This window comes from Aythya fuligula, chromosome 6, assembly GCF_009819795.1.
Source record: "Aythya fuligula isolate bAytFul2 chromosome 6, bAytFul2.pri, whole genome shotgun sequence".
NCBI lineage: Eukaryota > Metazoa > Chordata > Aves > Anseriformes > Anatidae > Aythya > Aythya fuligula.
The window spans coordinates 5,739,816-5,760,629 of NC_045564.1; the positions used below are offsets into that span (position 1 = coordinate 5,739,816).

General features: G+C 40.7%; 1 protein-coding gene across 2 annotated transcripts in view; it reads right to left on the reverse strand.

Moving 5' to 3' along the window:
- The window catches only part of ZNF804A (zinc finger protein 804A), a 280,325-nt gene that overhangs the window by 55,005 nt on the left and 204,506 nt on the right, over positions 1–20,814 (reverse strand). For both annotated transcript variants that reach the window (XM_032190633.1, XM_032190632.1), the window contains one exon: positions 20,125–20,345. The gene's annotated coding sequence lies outside the window, so the exon portion shown is untranslated. The remainder of the gene's footprint in view (positions 1–20,124; positions 20,346–20,814) is intronic.

The following is a 20,814-nucleotide window of genomic DNA, read 5'->3' on the forward strand; positions in this document are numbered from 1 at the left end:
TGTATACACCAACATGTCTAACTTATATGCCAATACTCTTCTTTTACCCAAAGTTTGGGATTATGCCACTCTAGTTTGTAGAATATATGTATTTTTTCTAAATTCAACACATTATATTCTGCTTTACTCACTGTACACTTGTTGGCTTCGTGAAGAATTCCTGAAGGCTTGCTACAAATGAACAGTAAAGATAACAAATAACAGTGCTGAGACTGGAGAAGCTTTTCTGTCTAGTTTAATAATACAGGTTAAGCTTCATTTCTTTGTGGCCAAACAGATTATTTGTTGAAGTAGTTTAAAAAGGCGTTAATCTAATTTCTGCATGCCTGTTTAGCAGAGCATGGATCATCAGCTCAGTGCCTGGCTAAAAAGATTTCAGGAAAACAGAGAATTCCGGTTTCTGGTATCTACTCAAACAAAAGGGTCAGGACTCATTACTTTAAGTGATTATTATTCACAAAAAATCTTAGTTTATAGGATACCTGCAGAAATAAGGTGATGCTATTGCAGCTGGATATTCCAACCCCATCTCACTGTAATGTTCTGTCAGACACTAATAAACTTAGGTAAATATGTTTCCTGGAGTGCACACACCATAAACTAGGCTTTGTCATTGAGCATCTTCTCTCAAGTTTGTTTCCTGGAATAAAACTTTTGATAGGAGACTGGTATCAGGAACACTATGAACACTATTTGTGGTACCTTGAAGTTGTCACAGTCATTAATTGCTGTCTGTTAATGGTAATTTAATCCTATATTGCTGCAGTGCAGCAATCCTATATTGTTGCACTGCAGCAACAACTATTTTGTAAAGGTTAATGAAGCCTTTAGGTGATTATGATCTTTACAAAATTCCCTAACCTTTGTATAATCGCTTGTTCCTCTAAAAAATTGCTACTGACAATAAGTGTTTCACTAGGCAGGGAAAATCCCTACCTTTTAACTGCTGGGAACAGGGATTGAGGCAGTGAAAGAGAGAGCAGAGCAAAACGCAGTTAGGCCTTTCGCAGTATGCAAGCAGGAGAAGCATTCACAGAAAGACTTCATGAAAATGGATCAAAAGTTCTCTCAGATAATTGTTACACTAAGATCTGCAGGTAGCATTTGAAAAAGAAATATGAAGTGCTGGTACATCTTGTGGATACAATTCAATAGTGTTATTGCAGGTCTCCCATGCATACATGTTGCCATAATAAACATACACATAAAGGGAAGGCTGGAGAAGCAAACTGGGAAGCATGCTCAAAAACATTGTTAAACCTCCTATGGCCATTCCTCTCAGCTGTATATTTTCTAAATGTAGAGATTTCCAAATTAGTAACCATGGAGAACATCATGAGTCTGGCTTGTTTTTTCTAACCTTGCCCATATATTTTACTCCTTTTGATTCTTAAATAATGATATTTGCTTAAGTAGATTCATACGCTGCTTATAGATTTGGACACGAGTTTGATTTACTGTGTTTCTCAGTGCATAGGATTAGTGCATACAGATTCAGACTGGATAAATACAGAGCATACTGCAATCCCTATTGGACAGCACTGGTAGCATCTAACAAATACATAAGGACCAAGTGAGCAACATTCATAAGGAGCACAAGATAGCATTAAGTGGAGACTTTAAACCATTACTCTATATTTAAGAGTTTGTGGACCTTGGCACGGATCAGATACAACACATTCAATTTACTGACAACTTGTTTGTTATATATATATACTGCCTAGGCACAGAGGCAGTATGCTGCCAAAGCTGTGCGTCTCTATGGCTACTAGTTTCAGATGCAGGATTTGCTGAGTTTTCAGGACCAAGAACAAGGGAGATGCTTGCAGAGAACAGCAGTACACACCCACAGAATCACAGAATCACAGAATTTTCTAGGTTGGAAGAGACCTCAAGGTCATCGAGTCCAACCTCCAACCTAACGCTAACAGCCCTCCACTAAACCATATCCCTAAGCTCTACATCTAAGTGTCTTTTGAAGACTTCCAGGGATGGTGACTCCACCACTTCCCTGGGCAGCCTGTTCCAGTGCCTCACAACCCTTTCAGTGAAGAAGTTCTTCCTAACATCTAACCTAAAACTCCCCTGGCTCAACTTAAGCCCATTCCCCCTTGTCCTGTCACCAGGCACGTGGGAGAACAGGCCAACCCCCACCTCGCTACAGCCTCCCTTGAGGTACCCATAGAGAGCGATAAGGTCGCCCCTGAGCCTCCTCTTCTCCAGGCTGAACAAGCCCAGCTCCCTCAGCCGCTCCTCGTAGGACTTGTTCTCCAGGCCCCTCACCAGCTTCGTCGCCCTTCTCTGCACCCGCTCAAGCACCTCCATGTCCTTCTTGTAGCGAGGGGCCCAAAACTGAACACAGTACTCGAGGTGCGGCCTCACCAGAGCTGAGTACAGGGGGACGATCACCTCCCTAGCCCTGCTGGTCACACTGTTCCTGATACAAGCCAGGATGCCGTTGGCCTTCTTGGCCACCTGAGCACACTGCTGGCTCATATTCAGCTGACTATCCACCATCACTCCCAGGTCCTTCTCTGCATGGCAGCTCTCCAACCATTCCTCTCCCAGCCTGTAGCTCTGCTTGGGGTTATTGCGCCCCAGGTGCAGGACCCGGCACTTGGCCTTGTTGAACTTCATGCAGTTGACCTCAGCCCATCGGTGCAGCCTATCCAGATCCTCTTGCAGAGCTTTCCTACCCTCAAGCTGATCGACACACGCGCATAGCTTGGTGTCATCTGCAAACTTACTGAGGGTGCAGTCAATGCCCTCATCCAGATCATCGATGAAGATATTAAAGAGGACCGGCCCCAGCACCGAGCCCTGGGGGACGCCACTAGTGACTGGCCTCCAACTGGACTTGGCTCCATTCACCACGACTCTTTGGGCCCGGCTATCCAGCCAGTTTCTAACCCAACGAAGCGTGCGCCAGTCCAAGCCAAGAGCAGCCAGTTTCTTGAGGAGAATGCTGTGGGAGACGGTGTCAAAAGCCTTGCTGAAGTCAAGGTAGACCACATCCACAGCCTTTCCCTCATCCACCCAGCGCGTCACTCTGTCATAGAAGGAGATCAGGTTCGTCAGGCATGACCTGCCTTTCATAAAGCCATGCTGACTGGGCCTGATCGCCTGCTTCCCCTTCAAGTGCTGCGTGATGACTCTCAGGAGGATCTGCTCCATGAGCTTTCCTGGTACTGAGGTCAAACTGACAGGACCCTAGAGAAAACACATCCAACAGCCTTTTTTTTTTTTTAAAGCATTAGTATAAAATAGCAAGCAGGCTGTACAAGTGGGAAAGATGGTAGTATGCTATAACCTTTGTACTGAGGAAGCAGATGGAAAATGTTAATAGCCTACACTATGCAGATTTTATTGTGTCAACTTATTTTTCTCTAAATGCTGATGAACCAGAGCGAGCACCAGGAGGGAGCAGTCTTGAGTCCTATACCCTGGGACAGCAACTCTAGGGATGGATGCTCTGTGCATACCTGAGCATTGGCCCATTCCCTTCATCATCAGCAAATGCAGACTCTGTAACCACCTTGCTTGTCATATATATTCTTTCACTTAGGCAGTCAGTATTATACAGAAAAGGAAGTGCCAAATCTCTAAGACCAGCAATTATTTCTTTTTCCAATTGTTTTTTGTTCATGAAAATTACATTTCTTAATAATAATGCAGCAAGATTTTACACCTTACATGATTTACACAAGTATCTATGACATAATTGTAAGATTTATTTACAAACCAAACTGCCTAAAATGCAGATTCTGACTGTTGTTCTGGGTGTATGGAACTCCCGTAAAATTTCTTTCACAAAACAGAATCCTGGCTGAAGGAGGGAGGAGTGAGCATGCTTTGGCTGCTTAACAGACACTATGTAAAGCAACTCTTGGCAATGCTCTCATTAATGTTGCCACCTTTGATACGTGCCAGACTGAATCCTCCTCAGCTAAGGAACTGCCTTTTTGTTGTCCCATATAATTCATCTCCTACCTTGCCTGTGTTAGAAGAATCATAGAATCATAGAATATCCTGAGTTGGAAGGGACCCTTAAGGATCATCAAGTCCAACTCTCGACACCGCACAGGTCTACCCAAAAGTTCAGACCATGTGCCTAAGTTCACAGTCCAATCTCTTCTTAAATTCAGACAGGCTCGGTGCAGTGACCACTTCCCTGGGGAGCCTGTTCCAGTGTGCAACCACCCTCTCTGTGAAGAACCCCCTCCTGACGTCCAGCCTAAATTTCCCCTGCCTCAGCTTAACCCCGTTCCCGCGGGTCCTGTCACTAGTGTTAATGGAGAAAAGGTCTCCTGCCTCTTGACAACCCCTTACGAGGAAGTTGTAGACTGCGATGAGGTCTCCCCTCAGCCTCCTCTTCTCCAGGCTGAACAGGCCCAGTGACCTCAGCCGTTCCTCGTACGTCTTCCCCTCAAGGCCTTTCACCATCTTCGTAGCCCTCCTCTGGACACTTTCCAACAGTTTCATGTCCTTTTTATACTGTGGTGCCCAGAACTGCACACAGTACTCGAGGTGAGGCCGCACCAGCGCAGAGTAGAGCGGGACAATCACCTCCCTTGACCTACTAGCGATGCCGTGCTTGATGCACCCCAGGATACGATTGGCCCTCCTGGCTGCCAGGGCACACTGCTGGCTCATATTCAACTTGCTGTCTATCACGACCCCCAGATCCCTCTCTTCTAGGCTGCTCTCCAGCGTCTCATCGCCCAGTCTGTACGTGCAGCCAGGGTTTCCCCGTCCCAGGTGCAGGACCCGGCACTTGCTCTTATTGAACTTCATGCGGTTGGTGATCGCCCAGCTCTCCAACCTGTCCAGATCCCTCTGTAAGGCCTTTACGCCCTCACTTGAGTCCACAACTCCTCCAAGTTTGGTGTCATCAGCAAACTTGCTCAAAATACCCTCTATTCCTACATCCAGATCATTTATAAAAATATTGAAAAGTACCGGCCCTAAAATGGAGCCTTGAGGGACCCCACTGGTGACCGCCCGCCAGCCTGACGCAGCCCCATTTACCATAACCCTTTGGGCCCTGCCCGTTAGCCAATTGCTCACCCATCGTATGATGTTTTTATTTAGCTCTATGGTGGACATTTTGTCCAGTAGGATCCTATGGGAAACCGTGTCAAAAGCCTTGCTGAAGTCCAAAAAAATCACATCAGCTGGTTTCCCTTGGTCCACCATACGGGTGATCTTATCATAAAAGGAAATCAGGTTAGTTAGGCAGGACCTACCCTTCACAAACCCATGCTGGCTGGGACCAATAACTGCTTTGTCCCCCAGGTGCGCCTCAATGAGTCCAAGAACCAACTTCTCCATGATTTTACCAGGCACTGACGTGAGACTGACAGGCCTGTAATTGCTAGGGTCTTCTTTCTGACCCTTCTTGAAAATTGGCACAACATTTGCCAGCTTCCAGTCTACTGGGACCTCTCCAAATTCCCAGGATCGTTGAAAAATAATTGATAGAGGTTCCGCAATGACATCCGCCAGCTCTTTCAGCACCCGGGGATGAATCTCATCCGGACCCATGGACTTGTAGGGATCCAGGTGGAGTAGCAAATCCCGCACACGTTCAGGGTCAGTTGGGAGTTTGTCATCCCCACCGTCCCGGTCCTCCAGCTCAGGGCACCCTGGGTCCCGAAGCCCATCATCGGCATTGAAGACAGAGGCAAAGAAGGCGTTAAGCGTCTCTGCTTTGCCTACGTCATCGTCTGTGAGGAGACCTTCCCTATCAAGGAGCGGTCCTATGTTTTCTTTAGTTCTCCTTTTTCCATTTACATATCTAAAAAAACCCTTTTTATTTTCTCTCACAGACACAGCCAGCTTCAACTCTAGCTGTGCTTTGGCCACTCGAACTTTCTCCCTACAAACACGAACAGCATCCCTGTATTCTTTCCATGACGCCTGGCCCTCCTTCCAGTAGCGAAACACTCTCTGTTTCCGCCTAATCTCCATTAGAATGTTCCTGGTCAGCCACGCCGGCCTCCTGCCCCGCCTGCCTGACTTGCGATATTTTGGAATTGCCTTATCTTGTGCTTCTAGGAGGCATCGCTTAAAGAGTGACCAGCACTGGTGGACATCGAGGCCTTCAAGAGCAGTTTCCCAGGGGACCTTACTGACTAGTTCCCTGAGCAGCCTGAAGTCCGCTTTCCCCATATCTAGGGATGAGGTTTTGGTGGCACTTTTCCTTCTGTCACCATAAATTTTGAACTCAACCACTTCATGGTCGCTATGACCGAGGCGGCCACCAATCACCACATCTCCCACCAGACCCTCTCTGTTTTCTAGCAACAGGTCTAGGAGGGCACCTTTCCTAGTTGGCTCCGTTAGCACCTGTACCAAGAAGTTATCATCTAGGTGCTTCATGAACCTCCTGGACTTGCTCGTGTCAGCCGTGTGGCACTCCCAGTTAACGTCCGGCAAGTTGAAGTCCCCCATAAGGACAAGGGGAGTTAATCTCGAGGCCTCTCTTAGTTCTGTAAAGAATAATTTATCGGCGCTATCGTCCTGGCCAGGCGGTCTGTAATAGACTCCCACAACGACATCCCCTTTATTCGTTCGTCCCTTGATCCTTACCCAGAGGCTCTCAACTTTGCCATCGCCGACCTGAAGTTCCACACAGTCCAGCCCCTGCTTCACATACATCGCCACCCCACCACCTCGCCTACCCTGCCTGTCCCTCCTGAAGAGCCTGTAACCATCTATCGCAACACCCCAGTCACAGGACTCATCCCACCAGGTTTCGCTTATGCCGATGATGTCATAGTTGCGAGACTGGGCCAGGACTTCTAGCTCATCTATTTTATTCCTCATACTGCGTGCGTTTGTGTAAAAGCACTTCAGGTGCGTCTCCTTACACTCAGCACCTTGTGGATCTGACCAAAGGACCCCACTGGCACACAGCCCCTCTGATTCTAGCATACCATCCCTTAGGTCTTCACCGGCTCGCCTGGTTTTAGCCCCTTCCCCCTTCGACTCTAGTTTAAAGCCCTATCTATCAGCCCTGCCAACTCCTGACCTAAGATCCTTACCCCTCTCCGAGAGAGGCGCATCCCATCCGGTGCCATCAGGCCCGGTGTAGCATAGACCTTCCCATGATCAAAGAAACCGAAATTCTGCCGGTCACACCAGTCTCGAAGCCACGAGTTTATGCGAACAGTACGTCTTTCAGCTTCGATAAGAAGCTGCGTAATTGAAGACCACTTTGTTACAAGCAGCACTTAGAGCGGCTGTATTTAGAGGAGGAGGAAGGTGGCTGAGCCAGGAAAAAACTTGGTAAGACAGGAGCTCCACCTATTCCAAATTCTTTAATTTACAGCTGAGAAGCAGAAAGGGAGTGAAAGTTTTTTGAACACTTACCTCTGCTCACAAGGCAGAGAAACTCTGAGCTGCACAGGCAGCCCCTCAACCAATCAGACACCGTGAAAAGGGTTTCAGATCCTACAGCCTTGGGCTCTCAGCAGGTTGCAGATGTTTTTCTGGGTAGATGATGGGTGAGCTGCAATAAACAAGATGTTCTCACTCTATGTGCTTCATATGTCCACCAAACATTTTGAAATAGCATCACTTTTTAGGTTAAGACCATTTGCAAACATGGGGCATGTTCTAACAAAATCTATTGCATGCACATATTGTGACAGCTTATGCTGGTGGCCAAACCTTTCTAAGCTACATGATAAACGTGCACAGCTGAAAGCCTTAAAGCCTGCCACTTTTAAGTCTATTATTTTTGCCTAGTGTACTAATCTGCATCTAGAGATCTTAAGCAAAGTTTGGCTGGATCACATATATAACCCTTGATTTCCATCCTGCAATTGTTACATGACTGGCATCTTCTCTTTAGTGGAAGAGCACAAAGCATGGAGAACAACTGGTTTCTGGGCTCTGAAATATGCCAAGCCCCTGCAGCACAGACAAGTTGTTTGGCCAGCATCACCCACTGCTCCATCTTCTTTTCCTGACCTAGCACGAAGTGGTTCCACTCTTGCATGTTTAAGATCAATCTTGAAAATTTCTTACTCTCATTTATGCTTTCCATTTGCCTACTGAAAACCTGCTGATGCTTACTGAGCTCCTCTGGCCTCAGTGACCAGAGCCTTTGAAAGATGAGACTGCTCAGCTGAGGACCATTTACCATTTAGTTTACTATTTATTTGGCATTCAGCAGAACAAGATTTGAACTCTCTTTAATACTGAGTAAGTTTGCTACTTAGAAGTATTCCTTAAAACTCAATTCTACTAAGAAAACCAAAATCCGTTCTCAGAATGGTGAGAAACTAGGTGCTTTTACAGCTTGCTACTCACCAGATTTTTCTTCCAGTTGCCTTCTGCCTTCTCTTACAATGATTTGTTTTAATCATTAAATATAACTGGTGTTTTCTTTGGAGGGAGGAATATTTTTCTTCTCTATGAGACAAGTTTGCAAAGAGAGTTAATATTATCTTTTATTAAAGAAACTGATAGTTAGGACTTAAAAAAAAAAAAAAAAAAATAGCTTTCAGGGATACAAGCTGGCAATAGCAACACTTTTATTGCATGTACTTTTATAAAGAAAGCTTAAAACTTAAGTAGAGCCCTCGGAAATTACCACAAAGATGGATAAAAATATAAACAATGTTTGATTCAAATAACATTTCCTATATGTGGACTGACAATCAAGAAGCTTCTTAGACTATGGCTGTAAGTTCCCTTTTAAGGTAAAATAACCTGCTCAGCACTGATTGCCACTTCATGAAAACTAGAAATGTTAAGAGACAAAATCCTATAATGGTATTTAGTACAAAAATAACATTTTCCATTTGGAAACAGAGTAGAAAATTTCAGAGACTTCACAATTTTGTATTATATCTATAAAATGAAGTTGATATGTGAAACCAGTGAGATATGCAGCTGTACTGCAGTAAGCTAACCAATCATACCAGCTAGTTAATTGATTTTAAAATAAGATGAATGAGTACCATGTCTAAGAAGCAAAGAACTTATTAAAGATCTTATGCAGCAATAAGAAATATCACCAGATCGAGACACTGTATGTGAAAGGCCAAGTTATCTCCTCTAGCAAGATCCAAATCCCTCTCAAAATAAAATAAAAAAAATATATATATGTAAAAGTAACACAAAATCCCAATCAACATGGTGTACCAGAATAGCAGCTAAACCCACGGTTGTGTTCAGCTTACAACTGTCCCAAAGATTATTTCTGTGAGAACAGAGGCTATAAGCAGAAGGTGGGCATAAACAAAGTGGGGGCTCAAATGCCATATTGCATAATCATAAACCACACAAGAAGATTCACATTGTCTATTTCAGCAGCACGATGCTGAAAATATCATTGCTACTTCTTCCTTTACCTTTATACCAGAAAATGTCAACATCAAAACCAGACCAATCAATCGACAGACAACCGTATGTCCTTTCTACATGACTGTAATCTTGATCTTTTGCTGCTGTTCTTGTTACAAAGCCCTATGGGTTTTGGTTTGTTTGATCCACTCATGTATCAAGCAAATGGAAGCATCAAAGATCTTACCTCATCTGAGAAAGTCAGAGAATGAAAGAAGAATGTCCAATACATAACAGCCAATTTAAAAAAAAAAAAAAAAAAAAAAAAAGAGGAATTGTGATAAAACTGTACATGATGTGAAGATTTTGAGACTGTGTTGGCATGCCTGAATTTAGACAACATCATTTGCCCATAGCTGACACTATCATATCAATGATCCACTGCTAGGAACTATTAATTCATCATTGTTGGGCAAATAAATATTAATCTCTATCAATGGCTATGGATTTCCACCCACCTTTAATTTTCCAAAGAAACACTGGCCCTTCATTGCCATGGACAAAAGACAAAAACAAACAGAGCTATTGAAAAAATGGTTTGAATACAGGTGAGTGAACATACAGCAAGAGAAAGCTGAAAAAATATATATATATATTTTAAGATAGAAGCATTGTAGATAAACTGCAGGAGCAAGAGAAATATGTGGTTTATAAAGCTGCACTTTAAATTTCTCTTATGCTATATTGCTGTCAGTCTCAGCCACCTTCCTTTCCAAGCCAGCCCTTTTACTTAGCAGGAATTGTATTGTGTGCTAAATTCAGCATCTTCTGGCTGAAAATAATTTCAGACTGAACACTATAGTAGAAGATTTTTCCCTCCTCCTCCACCCTATAGCTATTACAGTTCCAGCTTGCGTTAGCACTAAATGTGAGATCCAAAAATGGTTCAATAGGCACAGAGCAGACCTGTCACGGTTTAAGGCTGTGTCTTACTCTCTGTTCAGGGGAGAAGATCTCCACTAGCTCTCTACTCTTTTCTATTTTTTTATTATTTTAGGAGTACCTTTTTTTGTTCACTGGTTAATCCTAGGTAATACCAGACAAAGCTTTCTTATTTGGGCTTAGTTTTCTCTCAGTTTACATAGGACATTGAGTTCATTACATGAAAAGACACAGCTAAATGACAAATTACTGGTGGCTTCTTTGCCCCTTTACCTTGAACTATGAACAATAAAAACAAGTGTCGTAGACCCAGAGAAATCTTGGAATAAACGTAATACTTCTACAAAGACTTTTACATAGTTTCTCAAGAGATTTTTTTTGTTGCTACTTTTTTTCAACAATTGGCTCAACTAAATATGCTTATTTTTATGGCAGAAAAATGGTCTTATTCATTTTTATTTTTTAACTTAAGTCAAATTTGCAATACAAAGAGCTCTAAATCAGTAGCAACGCTCAAGAGTTATTCACCCCTTTCTTTCTATTTCACTGTTTTTATGGAGTTGGTTAGCATTTCTTTTCAGCTATGTAATATAAAACGCTAACATTAAGACCTTCAAAAGGTGATCCATACTGTTTCCATATACAATTGCACAGCTCAGGAGTGATCCAGCTTTCCAAAACACTGAGGGAAGCAGCTTTCATATTGCTCTTTCTCCTATCCTTGGTATCTTTCTATGACTCCACCATTGCCACCTCTGGGAGGATGATTTTATACTTTTATACTTCTTGCATCACACCCCAAACTTTCTTTTCCATTGCACACATTCTAGCAAGCCTCTTTCCAGCATGCTAGTCCTATTGCCAATACAATACTTAAGCCTGCTTCCAGAAAATCAGTTCCACAGGGAATTTCAGTAAGGGATTGTTCTAAAGCATACCAGTCCATTTCCCTCTCTGAATCCCTTATGCTTAAACTCCTGTCAGAGTTTAAGAAGCATTTAGACTGTGCACTTAGTCACATGGTCTAAAATTTTGGGTAGACCTGTCTGGTGCCAGGAGTTGGACTCGATGATCCTTATGGGTCCGTTCCAGCTCGGGATATTCTATGATTCTATAGTTCATATTTTGTGTCGTGATTTATTCTCCAAAAATTGATCAGATTTTGGATCAATTCTCAGGGCATGACAAATGCTTTCTAAATGTGCATTAACTTGACCTTCAAAAGGTTGTTGTTTTTTTTTTTTTTTTTTTCCATCACCAGCAGCATTACTTGTGTGCCACCAGAGCTGCGCTGTTTGATGCTTCCCAGATGCCTAAATGTCCATTATGCATGGTCTGCATTACAGAAAAAGATGAGAAAAAACAATTAACAATGGCCATGCTTAGTGGATGAGAAAGCTAAGGTTTGTTGAAATCAGAAGAAAGGCATTTATTAATCTTGAATCTCACAGACTGATTAATGGATTAAGTAAGATCATCCTAGAAGTGTTTGCACAAGATGATCACTGAGATCAAACTTCTAGAGTACCGATCCATTATTTAGCGCAAGCCATCTCTCAAGGCTCACATAACGTTTGTTTGTACCACTTCGGCTTCCTGATTTGTATAGATTAGGGAATGACTCCCTAGACAAAACAGGCACCTGCTCCTGAACAGTCCAACTCATAAAAAATAGTAATACAGGACATGAAATTCAGCCAGCATAAGGTCTGAATACCTATTACTGTGGAATTGGGGAGCACAAGATTTTAGGGTTTTCCTTAAAGGAAAAGATTTTATCACTCCAAACCCATTATGCAGAACAAAGTTCAGTTCACTCAGATCTGCTTGCTTCTGATGAATAGTGTGTAAGCAATAACATAAAGCTTTGCTATGTTATAGTCTACCCTAGAATTGTCAGGAAAAGAAAAAAAAAAAAAAAAGTCAGCTAACACTGAAATGACTCAATAATAGCAGAAAGATAAGTGGCATGCATGTTTTTGTCTTAGAAAGATGCTACGGATGAACACAAAACCTGTTTTAATTGACATAATGCCAAGAACAGGCACAACACCCACAGAGGTGGGGGTCTGCAGCAATCCCCCCCAATTACAGGCCAGCTCTTCTGTTCGGCACACCTCCATAAAAGATCAAAACCACAGGGTGAAAGGTAGCAGCAAGAAATTGGACTTTACATCTCAAAAACACATCGCTAACCAGGCACACCAGCCTGCCTTTCTCAAACGTCTTTGAAATGTTTGCCTGGAAGCCAGTAAAAGAACATCTAAGTTTCCCACAGCACAGAAATTTTTAATTATTATTATTTTTTCCCCCAAATGTTGTGTTTCAAAGCGGTATGTATAAAAGCCTTAGATTTGGGAATTTGACATTTTAATTTATGTTTAGAAATGTAAATTGTTCAGGAAAATAATGAGATAAGTTCAGACTTGGAACAAAATCGAGGTGCAACTGACACGTAGCACAGAAGTCCCAAAAGTGCAGGTTTGCCGCAAGCTAGATCAAAAAGCAAATGGCAATCTTACACTGAGATCAGGACACAGGAGGCACAGTGAGTGATCATCAGGAGCACATCTCAATCCTGCTTTCATGGCCTCTTGTGACACTAGCAATATAAGTGACTTCAGAAAAAAGTAACGCATCATCCCTCTGGTACTGATTTCAGCCTAAACACCTGTATCACATTTCAAAGTAGCTCCAGTTTCTGAGGTGATGGGTAGAATCAGTGAATAACACTTGTCTGGTATGTGCTTGCACACTTCAGGAATCTCAACAGATTTTAATCCTTGCTGAACCGAAGGCACAGCTAGCCTTTAATTAACAGATTTCTAATTTACACTATTATTCTATAGAGGAAAAACAAACAAACAAACAAAAACAAGCAAACAACAACAAAAAAAAAAAACCTTCATTTTGACCACACAATCTGTCTTTGCTCCTATTTTCAAAGTCCTACTCAATTCCTCATGAGAAAATTTGTATGGGATTTTGGAGCTGCATAGAGATGTCCCCCAGCTCCCCCCTCAGGAATGGAGATAGCAGCAAGCTGTCAGCCACGCAGTCCTCTCCTGTCACGCGCTACCAGTGCTGACCAGCTCATACCGTATTTTTTGTCACAATGCACTTCCCTATCCACTCATTTCCGTGCTCCATATGTCCATACATTTTGCTCATGTGCCCATAATGCTCAGGTATAAAACCAGCATACATAAAACTATGATCTGATTTTTGCTAGACAGTATTTTGGCATTTCATCATTGCTGTGCTAGCTCATGAAACCCACACCAATATTGTAAAAATAAATCACTTTGTCAGAAACAAACTCCTAGTGTGTACATATAAATACATAACCACTCCATAATTATTATCTGGGTTAACGATATTTGTCAGCACTTGTACTGCAGCTACCATGCATAAAAAGGAATTTCTTGGATTGGAAAAGATGGGCAGAACATGCATCCCTGAGATGCAGGCTGTATTCTCTGCTATCCGAGAGTCCAAAAGGCAGCTGGGACAAACCATCTGAGTTTAACTCCTGTCCACACACCCCCTCCCCCACTACGTGGACAGACAAATACTCCAACCAGCACAAATACATGCTAGATTTCAGTTTCAGTTGCCAAAGTGATAGACAATGCTGCATAAATTAGTATTCAAAACTGGTGGTAACAGGGAACGTTACCAGTACAACACCAAACACAAATTAGAGATGTTTCAAGAGAGAATCCACAGTTTCTAGCTCCCCTCCTGGTGAATCAACAAAGATAGAGCACAGCAAATAAGTTAGCTAAAAGCAAAGTACTCTTCCAACTCACTGTCAAGACAATATTGCCTGGATGAATGTTCCTCGCCCTGCTAGATTTTCACCACCAATCAGTACTTCATCATTTTGTCAACATTTGAAACATTGTCATTTTAAATTATACTATAGTCACAAAGAAAGTACCTGATGTGTCCAAATGATGAACCACCAGCTCCTGCCAAAAACAATAAAGCAGGAACACTTATTTTCTGCTGGGTAAACCACTTCATTTCTGCATTACAGAAGAGCTCTTTCAGAGCTGAAAAATAGCATGCTACTGGCATAGAAACATTTGCAGTCCTGAAATTCTTTCCCCTCCCCTTGCTACACTCTGCCTTGCTCAACTAGGTTTAAAAATGGGATAGGAGCAGAAACAGCTGGAACTTTTAAATCTTTTTTTTCCCCAACACTCCTTCCTAACCATTTGTGAGCATTGCACATGTACCTCAAAAGATTGTGTAGTGCCCTATCTGCAGAAATGTTACAGATTATACAGACTGCGGAAATAGGCCGGTGCTTGTCTCATCATTCTGCTGGACATCTGAGAGAGGCCTGGAACACCAGCAGCCCATCAGCTCTTGGATGAAATAAACAACACCTTAGAAATACACTCCGCGCCAAGGATGCTTTAAAGTGAGCAATGGGCAAAGGCTGCAGGGCACATGCTTGAAGTGCAGGTAAAGAGCAGGATTTTATCAAAGGGCATAAGATTTTAGAGGCATATTTTAGGGCTGGATTGAAAAAAAAAAAAAAAAAAAAAAAAAAAAAAAACATTTAAATGTCCCTTTACATAAGAGCAAATTGAAATGAAATGCATGAAAACTTCCAAGTGCCAAAGGATTTTACAGGCATTGCTACAGGATTTTATTTCATCCAGGCGGCTTTCTTTATTGTCTGAACATGCAGCATCACCCTGAATTATTTTAATTGCTTTTTAAAAACACTGCAAAAGTGCTTCTTTTTATTTTTCATGCACTTTTAAGTCACCCTTCACCACAAAGCTAGAGATGTCCCATGTGTTGCAAGCAGTTGTTAATTCCAAAGGCCTTTGCAGCCTGCATCCTTGCTCATGAGCCTCATCCTACACCCAGATTCCTCGCTCAGTTCTGGATGCCTGAAAAAAATCAAGCTACCTTCGTAGCTTGCTATTTCTACAGCATGCTTTGATGCTTAACGCATAGGTCAAAAGTTTCTTTCCTTGAGGAGCACTGCCATAAGCTCACATCTTTCTTGGTGACCACCAGTTCAGATATTTGGACAAGTGTATTTCAAATGGAGGAAAGAAAGTGAGAAGAACCCTAACCCTATTTCTAGGCAAAAGCCTAGAATTCAAGATTTTTAAAAAAGCTAATCACAAGAAGCATGTTTCCACACAAAACTGGCTATCTGGATTTTGAACAAAGTTGACTTTTTTTTTTTTTAATTTAATTTTATTTTTTTTTATTTTATGCAATTACTACCCTCTGTGGCACTGTAACTTTAGCAGTGAATTTTGTACATGGTCTCTTCCAGCTAAGGCTGTTGAGCATATGATGATCTTTCTTCTCTGTATAAAAACCCAGTGCAGGTAACTTAGAAAATATCTCTGAAGCTGGTTGATAAAGGTCTAATTTTTACCATGCACTTTTGAACATGCTGCATTCAGTCAGCATAGATACCACTAAGTACCATTGAGAAAATGTGAAAGCAAGCTATCTAGCAAGCCTGTGCTTGGATTTTCAATGTGTTGTGATGTCTGTGAAGAGAGTCACAAAAAGCACTTCGTATTTCTGAATAGAAATTTAAGCCACTTAAAAATAATAAGCAATAATAAAATGAGTATTGTTTTTGGACATACCAACAAAAATAGAGTGTTCTTTTACATGCTTAGGCTCCCTTTTAAAAATCATGGAGATTTTTTATGACATTTTGGGACAGCTGAAAGATGATGACCATTTTAGGATTTAATTTGAAACATATTCAAGTAGTGATTTTCCACTTGACAAATGCTTTTGTATATTACCTATTAAACCAATTCTTAAACTAACTCTAAGTAGGTTTTCCTGGTAGGCATATTAGTCCCTTATTAAGAAAATAAGACAATCCAAACAAAGCCCTTGCAAAACACCAGGTGTAAATATTTTCAGATGAAACACTAAGTGATAGCACTATGTCAATAGCCCTTCAGTTCCTAAAGTTTTTTTTTTTTTTTTTTTTTTTTTTAATTTTATTTTATTTGTATAATCAGGAGGTAAGGTATATGAAAGAACCAGCTTACATAAAGCTGCTTGGGTGGAGCACTTCAGTCAAACCTTTGGCTCTTCAGTGGAAGGATTGTTGAACCTAATACAATTATTTGACCATAGCAATGTCAATTTCAGTCCCTGCACCCTTTGGCAAATCCACGTCCCAATAATCATATTTTCAACAGTATACTTAAGGTTTCTCTTAGGAAGGAATCCAGGCAGGCTGTTAATTTGTGTGAAACGTTCATGCTGTATTAGCGAGGACTGATACTATAATGTATTTTTGGTAATTTTAAGTGAACTAGAAGTGTTCGCTTCTTTTTAGGAGGCTGAATCAATGTAAATTGGAGGAACAGTGACCTCATTTAGATAGATATTTATGCAGACAGCATTGTTAGTACTTCTTCTTAGGGAAACCTCATGCAAGATTTAAATAAATTTGACTACTACTTCATAGGTTTCTCTCTGTTTCATTGGATGGGATGGGGAGATGTACTTTTATTCTTCCAGACCAAATTCCTCTTATTCAATATCTTGGAAGATGTTCTGATGGAAAAAAAAAAATCATCTTGCAAGAGCCTTTTGGTAAAGTTAAACTAGAGTCAAATGTCTATGAAAAAGCATTCCTGTTTTTCACTGGCCTCACTGGAAAATAAGACCAAAGTGGCTATAAATTTTCCCAAAGAGATAGTCAAAACTAATAGCCAAGAGTAACTGTTGATTTATGTTTTGTATTTGTTGTCTTTGGGAGCACGAATGATCACCTTCAGAGAAAAAAAGTAATATTGCCGCTGCTCAGAATTCATTATTTTTCTCTGCAGCATGAATAGGTGCAATTTTTCTTAAATGAATTTTTAAGAACTGTTAAGCAGAATTTTAACTTTCCCCCTCAAGCTGAATGCATAAGTAAGGGTTTCCTGTGAAAAGTTTCCATATATGTAAACAGATAGCAACCTAATAATAAGCATATCTGTGACTTCCTAAAGTTTGAATGCATTACCAAACTTTCTCTCTTATTTTTCATTTTCTAAATGTAAAGGTTTTTTATATATAAAAAAGTAAAATATTAGGTTTTATGACTGATAAAGATTTCCATAGAGAACAACGTTTGATACGGAAGCCTAATTTGAGAAATTTCTGATGAGGTTTAAACAATTCTCCATTAACAGATTATTTTGCATTCAAATACAAATATGCTGTCACTTTCAACGCCACCAGAATTGATTCAAACTCAGCAGGAAGAAACAGAAATATCACAATACCTATTGGTTTGTTTAGGAAAAAAAAATAAATATTAAGTTCAGTATATGGTTATAGTTAATAAACATACAGTCTTCTAGACCAGCACCTTAACTTTCCATGATCATTTACACTTTAAGGATAAAGACCTTCCAGTCAAACAATTGTATCAAGGGTAATACAAAGAAGCTAACCCTATATGGCACTTTGTAGTATCCATTCATCTTTTGCAAAAGTATAATTTCCAGACGTTAGGTATTATAAGAAGAGAAGGGACAGAAATTTGCACTTTGACTTCTCAAGCTGTTCTGGTGGTTTCATTATTTTTAAAAGATTAAATATTTCAGCCTAATATCTCATTAGAATTTGTCCATAAATCAAAATACATTGTGCGCCTCTCTGAAAAATTAGAGGCTCCTTCATCAACTCCCCTTTTTGTCAATGACAAACTATTCACATAATAGCAATCAAATTCGTTCTAGAGTTGTCATCTTGATAAATTAAATAAATTGAGTTGCTTCGGTCTATCAGTATAAAGACCTTTCTCTAGCTCTGAAATTATCAATGCGGGTCTTTTTTTCTTGGATCTTTTAACCCCCCCCCCCCACACACACACACACACACACCCCAAATGTGGCTATCAAAGCAAGAATGAGCATTTCACTATCCAGCCAGTATCAGAGTATTAAGATATGCAGAGATTTTAGATTTTGCTGTGCCTCTTACATAGCGGAGAGGATGAATAGTGCAACAGGCCTGGAAGGAAAATTCCAGGGTTCATAAATATTAAGCAGTATTAAAGCAGTACAGGAGAGTGCACAGTATTTCAAATTTAAGCCCCACTAGAATTCATTCCATTTTTACTGTCTTTCCCTACCTTTCTCACTTTCTATGTTCACCTTAGTTTGTGTATCAGGGATCTGCATTACAAAATGCTTTGTCTGGCTTGCCAGGCAACTTATGCAGACTACTTTTGAGGGGGAGGGGAAGAAAGAAAAAAAAAAAAAAATGAGCACAGTGAAATTTAAGTTTCAAATTCTAATTCAAGTAATGCCTGCCAGCTAGTCCATTAACATTTTCAAACTTGACAAGGTACTCCTGCTTTTACAGAGCACTAGGATTGATTTAACTCCGTAGACTGGACTGGTATTCACAATTCACTCAAATTCATTCTACAGGTACAACTGGCACGCTAGATTTAGTATCTTCAGACAAAAATGGAGAGCAAACGATTTTTATTGTTGCTATAACCATTACACCACTGCCATTTTTTTTATTACATCCCTGTCTACTTAGCCGAGGAGCAGAGTTTATTGAGAAGAATAATGGGATTCTCGCTCATGACCGAGTGGACTTGCCTTTAAAGTGTTAATACGTCTGTACAAAAGTAATGTAAAATGGAAACATCTTTCATTTTTGTGTTCAGAAGGCCTTTAGAACCAAAAGACCATGGGTATTCACAAGCTATAAATATGAAAAGGTTTTAAAAGCCTCAGAAGTACCTACCTACAGCCAGGTGGTTAGAGTAATTTGGGTTGGGCAGTCACCACTGGAGGGTCAGCAAAGCAGCACAATGCATTCTTCCCATCCCCTTATTAAACTGTAGGGCAAGTCCTTTCTTGCTATAAATTGTCACAAGGTGTTTACCAGCCATTAACTTAAAAGTGGCTCTAATTTCTCAGTGTGTAATTAGGGATGCTGACTAAACCTGATCAGGCATCATCCTGTCAGCTGTCTCATATTAGTGATGCTAGGCACCTCTCCCTCTCTCCCAGTCATGACAATTCATTAGTTCTGCTGTTGGAGAGCAGCTGTACCATTTGAGATGTAATTTATTCAGATTCCCTCAAAATTGTTGCTGAAACATGGGAAGATAAGTGATTTGATGAGGTTATGTATTTACTGTCAGATAACATTATGGGTTGGATGTGTGGCTAGAAATGATAGGAGATTATGTTTTGTCAGAAATATTGCCCTTTTTAAGGCAAAAGATTAAGTTAGATGAGGTAAAGGACAAAATGCTTTAACATGTCAGGCATGTCTCACACTGTTATCCATTAAACACTCCCAAAAAAATATCCTGTCAGGATCATGAAAGTTCTACCTTTGTCCCAGTTTACTGACATATGTTGTAAAGCATCTGGTTTAGTAATAAACACAAGCAAAACCATATTTGTTCAAAATAAGAAAATATACAATGTTCTGCTTGATTAGCAAGTGGGGCGCGTGTGTGTGTGTAATGTGTGAATTTCAAACTAACTTAAATGCCAAGCCAAAAATGATGAATCAAGAATGTCAGCATTTAACTTGTGCTCTGAGAAATAGCATCAACTTACCTCCTCTGAGTAGACCTGAAACAACTTTAACTTGTGCGTGTTTTTTAACCCCAGCAGCAACACTCACATGGCAAGGTAAAGCCAGCTCAGTCAGAAAATTGGTTCTCCTAACCAGCTCACTTTCATGAACATTCCGTTTCCAAATTCAAATTAAAAATGTACCCAAATAATAGACTTCGGGGGTCAGACCATAAAGGTCCTTTGGCTACTATTTTGTCTTTGACAGTAGCCAAGGGAGGTTGCCAGGGAGGAGGAGCACAAGAACAGGGTAAGCATACATTCATACCTGCCAGGAAAAATCATTCAGCTTGCATCAGTCTGCAGCTAAGGAACTCCTAGAACTTTAGGTGGTGTTTTTGCATTTAATGGCTCTCAGTCAATTCTTCTTCTGGGAAAATGACTGTTATTCATGTAATTTTGCTTCATGAAAAAAATATATTTCATTGAAAGTTGCTTCCTTGTATTCACTTTGAGCTCTGGAAATATTTATGGTGGCCAACTTTGTTCCTGTACAAAGAAACAACATGGAACATGTCACACATGACAGACATCAGTAGAAATTCAATGTCGTTTATTAATGCGCTTGAGAGATTTTCAAATATATATTTCCCATGAAAAGTCAGAAGAGGTCTACCTTCCTCAGTCGCTGTCTCAGTGACATTTTCTACCTCTAGTAGACTATACGTTTAAGTACTATTTCAGATATTTGCTCAGATCTGAAATAAGGAATTATTCCAGATTATTTCTTGCATTTCTTCCATAGTATATACATTCTGACTTGCTTCTGATGCCTGTGATTAACTAACTCCAGATACTCAGTTGCTTACAATGGCAATTTTTCATATGGATTTGACTTAGACATTTCCCCAGCTTTAGCAACCAAATATTGGATGCTATCAGTGTACACATTGAGTACAGCAATATATTTTCCCAACCACAAAATGTCATCAACACTGACAACCCCGTCATGGTCTTA